Genomic DNA, 6,402 nt, shown 5'->3' with positions numbered 1-6,402 from the left:
TCTGCTGCCTAAATTTTGGGCAGTTTCCCTTGAGGCAGTCTTGTATTTTTTATTCCATTACCTGCTCTGCTTCGGTCTCTATTCGCATCCTGACCATGGTGCACCATAACATGAGAAGTCACTATGGCAGTAGGCGTGGTGGCCGTGGACGGTCTCAGCCTGTTCCTTCGTCTGATATCTGTGTGGCTCTTGAGTCCCCTCCTTCAGCTCGTGCAATTTTGCCTCATCCCAGTTCTATCTGCAGGCCTTTCCCGCATAACACCTTCAACACAACCCATTTAAAGTTTCAAAGTAGCCTCAATAAGCCTATTCTCTCGGCTAGCATTACTATCATCTTTGCGGAGGAAGAGGCTTCGCCTAGCGTTTCAGTGCACACCTTGGTGACGCATTCTCGGGGCGGCCATGGCAGCGAGCAACATCTGGAAGACAAAGGCAATGTGATCAATCGTGGTGATTTGCATGTTGAGGGAAATGTTCCTGATGACATCCAGCCACCAGATGGAAACTTCTAGAGAGTCTCGGGCTCTATTGACCCTAATGATAGTTTTTGTGGCAAACATCATTCGTCGGCACATCCAGGTGGCAGTGGTATGGATGATGAGGTAAAGGAGGGTGAATTCTGGGTTGGCAATGCATGCCCGGTTGTGGAGGAAGTTCCAAGCCAATACGCGGTAATTTGATGCCTCCTGGGCCCTGCATGCTCCCCCAGCTTTTCTTTTTGCTCCCCAGGTCATTTCGTTGTGTTTCTTTGGTTCTGGTAGTGTCTTTTGCTATGAGTCTTTTGTTCAGCAGTTGTTTTTTGCCTCTGGGTCTCTGGTTAGTATTGACAACTTTGTTTAAGGCTACCACCTAACCTTTCTATGGTCTATTGATATGTTCAGTTCTCAATGTATGGTTTTTGGGGCATTATGTAACTGGTTCTCCAGACCTTAGGATAGTCTTGATGAGCTAAAGGCTAGTTTCTGCTCTCCTTTTAGGTTTTGAGCTCCTTGTAACTTTATTTTTACTTTCTTTTAATAGATTTAGTCTTTACCGAGAGAAAAAAAAAACTTTTCATTAAAATAATAATTATTTACTTTCAATTACACAAATTGATATAAAACTAGCTTGGATCTATCTTAATTTTAGATCTTAATTTTTTATTTACCAAGGGCACAAGGGATCAAATCTCTTTTCACTTTAAAAAAGGTTTGTATATCAAGAGATTTTATGCCTCTGACACTTGTTAAATTAGGAGTAATATGATTGAATTATTAATCATAATTATAGTTATTAATTTTATATTTCACTTTACTTATTTTTGCTTTAATAATTTACCCCAACTTTATTTTTCTTAACATTTTTAACATTAAATTTTATTTTACGTAGTTTCCTGAAATTAGATGTTAAAATTGATTTTCAAATAAAATAAATTGGCTATATTTTTTAATATTAAAAGTTATTTTTAATTTGCCCAATGGTGTAGATTAGTTTATGATAGAATGGGTTGTTAAGGCATTTCTTATGATGTTATTGGTTTAAACTTTGATTAGCTCAGTCTGGAATGTGTGAGGCAATGTGGGTACAGTTGGAGGTAAGTGTGGTAGTGGATAGAATCGACCCTTAAGTACAAACATTCTATAGTTGTCTATTCTCTCATATACAAAATAATAATAATAATAATAATAATCTTATATTTTTAATTTTATTGAATTAAATATTTATTAAAAATAGATTTTATTAAAAGCACATGATTTTATAAGAAGTAGTTTAGGTGATGGAAATGAGGGAAACTAATTTTCTTGTAAGAATTTTCTAAATTGTATCTCCACTCAAACACTCTCATAGAAAAAAAGTTTTGACCCCACTCATCAAGAAAGCCACCCAATGTCCCCTTGGCGGCCTTCTCTCACTCTTTAGACTACAAGAAGGCTATCCTTATCTAGGGGGGAATCCTTAAATATTGAGCTAAGCTAGGTCATTGAATAATGGAAGGAAGTTCCTTAACTAAGACTAGTGATTTGACCATACTCACTCTTAACATAAAAGGTTAGGGATAAATATGCAAGTAGTAAATCAAACCATGAATGATTAACAAATTGTGAATGATTTTAATTACACAACTATGCTTAGTCATGCAACCAAATTATACTTGAAAAATGAAAGATAAATCTTGCTCAACTAACCACGTAGCACGAGATGCTAGTGAAGCATATATACAATGGAACAATAAAAATAGAAAATGAATCATAAATTGTCTATACAAGTAAGGCATTAGATCATTCATTTGTCATATTCATGAGAATTGGAGATTGAGATTTCGTGATAATCATCAAGAGACCATTCCACAACTAAGATATCATACACCAATAATATTAACTATGTTTGGGACAACAAAGATTTATGTGTTTGTGATGGTAAATAAAGGAAATATTCAAACTTGTCGTTGTTACTAAGGACAAGGAAGACAACAAAGTTGACTGTGGACTACTTACACATTTGTAACATTCAAATGTCATCCATTTATCATCACGCACGTTGCATGAAGGAAATTTGGTAGTGGTACTAAGTGAGCATTCTTTGATCAAAGTTCATACCCTATATTTAGCACTACCACTTTGCAAGATGAAGAAGAAATGTGAAATATATGTGCAAACAACTAAATAAGTTCAAAAGGGTGTTGCAACATATATAGGTGGTCATGTCATGTTGTAAAAGGAGGTGTTGGCACACTCCCCTTTTCGATAATTTGTCAACCTATGAATTTGATTCCCTATGAATGTGATCAAATGATATGACCCTAAAGATTCTAATAAGCTCCATAATTTTAATCATCCTTTGATCCAATAAAGAAGTGTACAAGGAAGTATAACCTTTCATTCAATCTAAAACAACATTTGAATCCCCTATGACTTGTAAGTTTAGATTGTTAAAGTCACGTAATTAAAATGAATAACATAAATGACTAAATCATATTATTGTAGTTTTTGTTAGGTAGTCATATTTTTTTCCTAGACTAACTTAATCATTTATGTTAGTCATTTTTAATATTATTACTTATTATCTAGTCGTATATTTTAACTCGTGACTAAAATAGTTATTTATGTTAGTAGTTTTTGGTTGGGTCTCTTAATATTGCTAATTTTTGGTAGCATTTCGCATGGAAATGTTGTGGTGACTAGATTTATTAGTCACCTAGTCATTAATTTCATCATTTTCTACCAGTGCAATAACGCACAATTAGTATGTAGGCCCTAACTATTGGATGACATCACCTCTAATAATTTATCTAGCTACCAGTAGAGGGAAGCCATGAATCCCTAATCATGTTCTCTGTCTACAACAAGAAGGAAGCCACTACTCCCAGGTCTTTGGCTAACACCAGAAGGAAGCCATGACTCCCTTATTGAAGGCTCCAACCCTTAGAATTTTGTGGAACATATTTCACAATGTTCTATATTTTGATCCACCTATAAAAAAATCAAACATTGTAGGCCACGTTTCATCCAATTTTGTGACCGGTCCCATATATAACTTTCTTCTCAAACTTAGTAAAATATCAACTAACTCAACACCACTCTCTACAACACAAATATGTCACAAAGCCATAGTATCATTCAATCAATATTCTAACCCATAAACAAGAGCACACATCAACACTCTTTCCTCATTAAACTCAACAACAAATCTCACCAATATAAACTAGAAGGCTCTTGGCATAATATATATGGCATCTCACACATGAAACCTAGCATAAGACATTTTTTCACAATACATCATAATTTGACAATCATATTGACAATACATCAGATATATGAACACAAATATATACCCCAACAACAACACTATAAGCAATATAATCATTAATTTATGAAGTAAACCCTGCCATCAATATCTGCAATGCATATTATGTCATAAACCCTAGGAACATGAAACTCTTTAGTTGAAAATCATCAACACTCTCTTTTTTGGTCTAAAATCTACAAAAAAAACTGAAAACTAGTCTCTTCTAGTAGCATCACAAACCAATGTTCTCTTAGCGGAAACATACTATAATCATACATATCAAGATACAAACCAACAAGCTACGAAACCTGAGAAGCATAAAACAACTCACTCACAATAATAAAATAACTCATCAAACTCAATACAAAATCTCACTAGATACTTTCGCATCACACATATAAATCCCAAGATACATACTCAATGGCATAAAAATCTAGTCATCCTAGTATGTTATAGACAATTTTGTGCCTTACAGCATTGAGCATGAAATGTCCATAATCCAAGGGATCCAAAGTCCCTAGAAGAGTTGTTCCTACCCCTAAAGGAACAAGGTCAACAAATGACAGCTTCTCCCAGAAGTTCTCCACCAGAAACTGCCCAAAACTAGTCAAATCCGGATCAATTCAGAGGCTCCACTAGCTGCCTATGTTGAAATGCAGAGGCTACACTGGCTAGGTGCGTTGCAACGCAGGTGGAAGAACTACCAGGGTGCGCTGAGCGGGAAATGACAAATGGAAAGCTCATTCAACGAGGTGGAAAGACCCTGGAAGCTTCCAGAATCTTCTCCAATGACACTTGCCTCAATGAATTCGACTAGTGATGAGTAAGAGGCTCTCAACCTCCAAGTGGAAGCAAGAACTGACAGAGAGAAGCCACAAGTCAAAACATAAGCTGACTCATCCTCTCTGCTTACATCTATATATGGATCTCTCAGCCAGAGGTTTAGGAGGCTGGAATGTTGTACTTTGCAGAGAATTGCTATTGGTTTGAGATTGAGATTAGTACATTGGGTGATTTATGCTTTGTTGGAGGAGAGGAAGGAATTCCTTTGCTGGGAGGTAGATGCTGGATCGGGACTCACTTGGTTGTATCTCCTCTTGAAATTTATTATCATATCAATACAGCTATTTGAGTTTCTCCTATATGCTTGTATATCAATGATGTCTTGTTATATTTGCATATTTAGTTTATATCTGATCCTAAACTAGTTATGAATGTGAATCTGTCTTTTGTGTAGTTTTCCTCTCTTGTGATCTTGCAGGAACTGGGTGAAGCTGGACTAGTGAAAGAGCAGGCAGCGGGAAGCAAACAAAAGAGAGAGTGATTGGATCGACAAACTAGCGGAAGACACCGGTTAGTTACATCCTTCTTTCTCTATTTACATCTCATAAAGAAGAATACTCAGATAATTTTTCCTTCTTTGTTGCTAAGGCACTATCACACCTTGGAGTGTGATAGGGGCATTCCGAATTTGATACTTTTCCCAACAACAAATTGGCGACTCCGCTGTGGAGAGTATCTTGTTAGTTTATTTGTGTTTCTATTGTTGTTCATCTCATAAACTCAAGAGTGCCGAATCGAACTGCATTTGCCATTTACAAATGCAAAGTAGAGATCGGCTACTCTAGTCCATTCGTTGGGCTTGTTTATGATCTGAACAGCTGATCCACAAGTGCTCTAACAGCCCTTTGTGATAGATCTTAGTCCTCCTTTAAATAATCCTTCTAATTGTACCTAATTGATAGCTTTTATCCGGCCAAAAACTGTGGATTAAACTGCAAACCGTAACCCAGAACCCAAAAACAACTCTCGTTTCTGCTTCAGCATAGACTCTGTGAAGAGGTTCTACATTTCAACGCAGGTCCTGTGAAGGCTACTTGCGCTGAAGTTCAGTTTCTCTGTGCTGAGGGTGCGCTGATCAGCCCTTGCGTTGTGTAGTTGTGGTTCCCTGCTTCCTTTTGCTCAGTTTATCTCTGTTTTTTGCAGCCTTTTATCAATCAGTGTACCTATCTGAAACCCCTTTTCTTTTCCTCAATTCCGCCTCAGTTGTATAAAGAAACTGTATTTGTTCTTTGTGTATTTGTTACATCATTTGCAGTTTCCCATTACAAAAGTAAACTAGTCATACGGTCGCCCTTAGATCTAGACCTGTCGTAAGTGTCGTTTTGATCTTAGGAGTGAGTTTGTTTGCTGTTAACAGTTGATTACGCTTTTACTTTTGTCGTTTGGTTTGAATTTATGTATTTCTAGTGTCAAAACAAGTAAATAATAAAGTGTCGTAATCGTCTTTTTGATTTCGAAAAAGGATCTTGTTTATGTTTTTCACTTGAAATCGAATTCAAATTTGTACAACAACTTTATTTTTAGGCATCAATATTAAGAAAGTGAAAACAAATACATGCATATGTGCATTTGCATTTTGACACTTTGTATGTTGATTTAGGGAAAAGTGCATTACTGTGTGCTCTATGCTCTTTGAGAAAATATGGTGTCTTTCTTTTCCCCTTGTAGCTAGAATTTTCATTGTTGAAAAGATATAAAAGCTTACTTATCATCTTTAGACTGCATATAGGAATTGTATCATACATCTCGTGGTTATCCAAAAAGGCAAACTTCTAAGAAAGATCAACCTAAAAT

Source organism: Pinus tabuliformis, chromosome 2_2 (genome assembly GCF_031772625.1).
Source record: "Pinus tabuliformis cultivar Carrire ecotype Pingquan chromosome 2_2, CPIR1, whole genome shotgun sequence".
NCBI classification, from domain to species: domain Eukaryota; kingdom Viridiplantae; phylum Streptophyta; class Pinopsida; order Pinales; family Pinaceae; genus Pinus; species Pinus tabuliformis.
Note: the sequence above shows the minus strand (reverse complement) of the source record.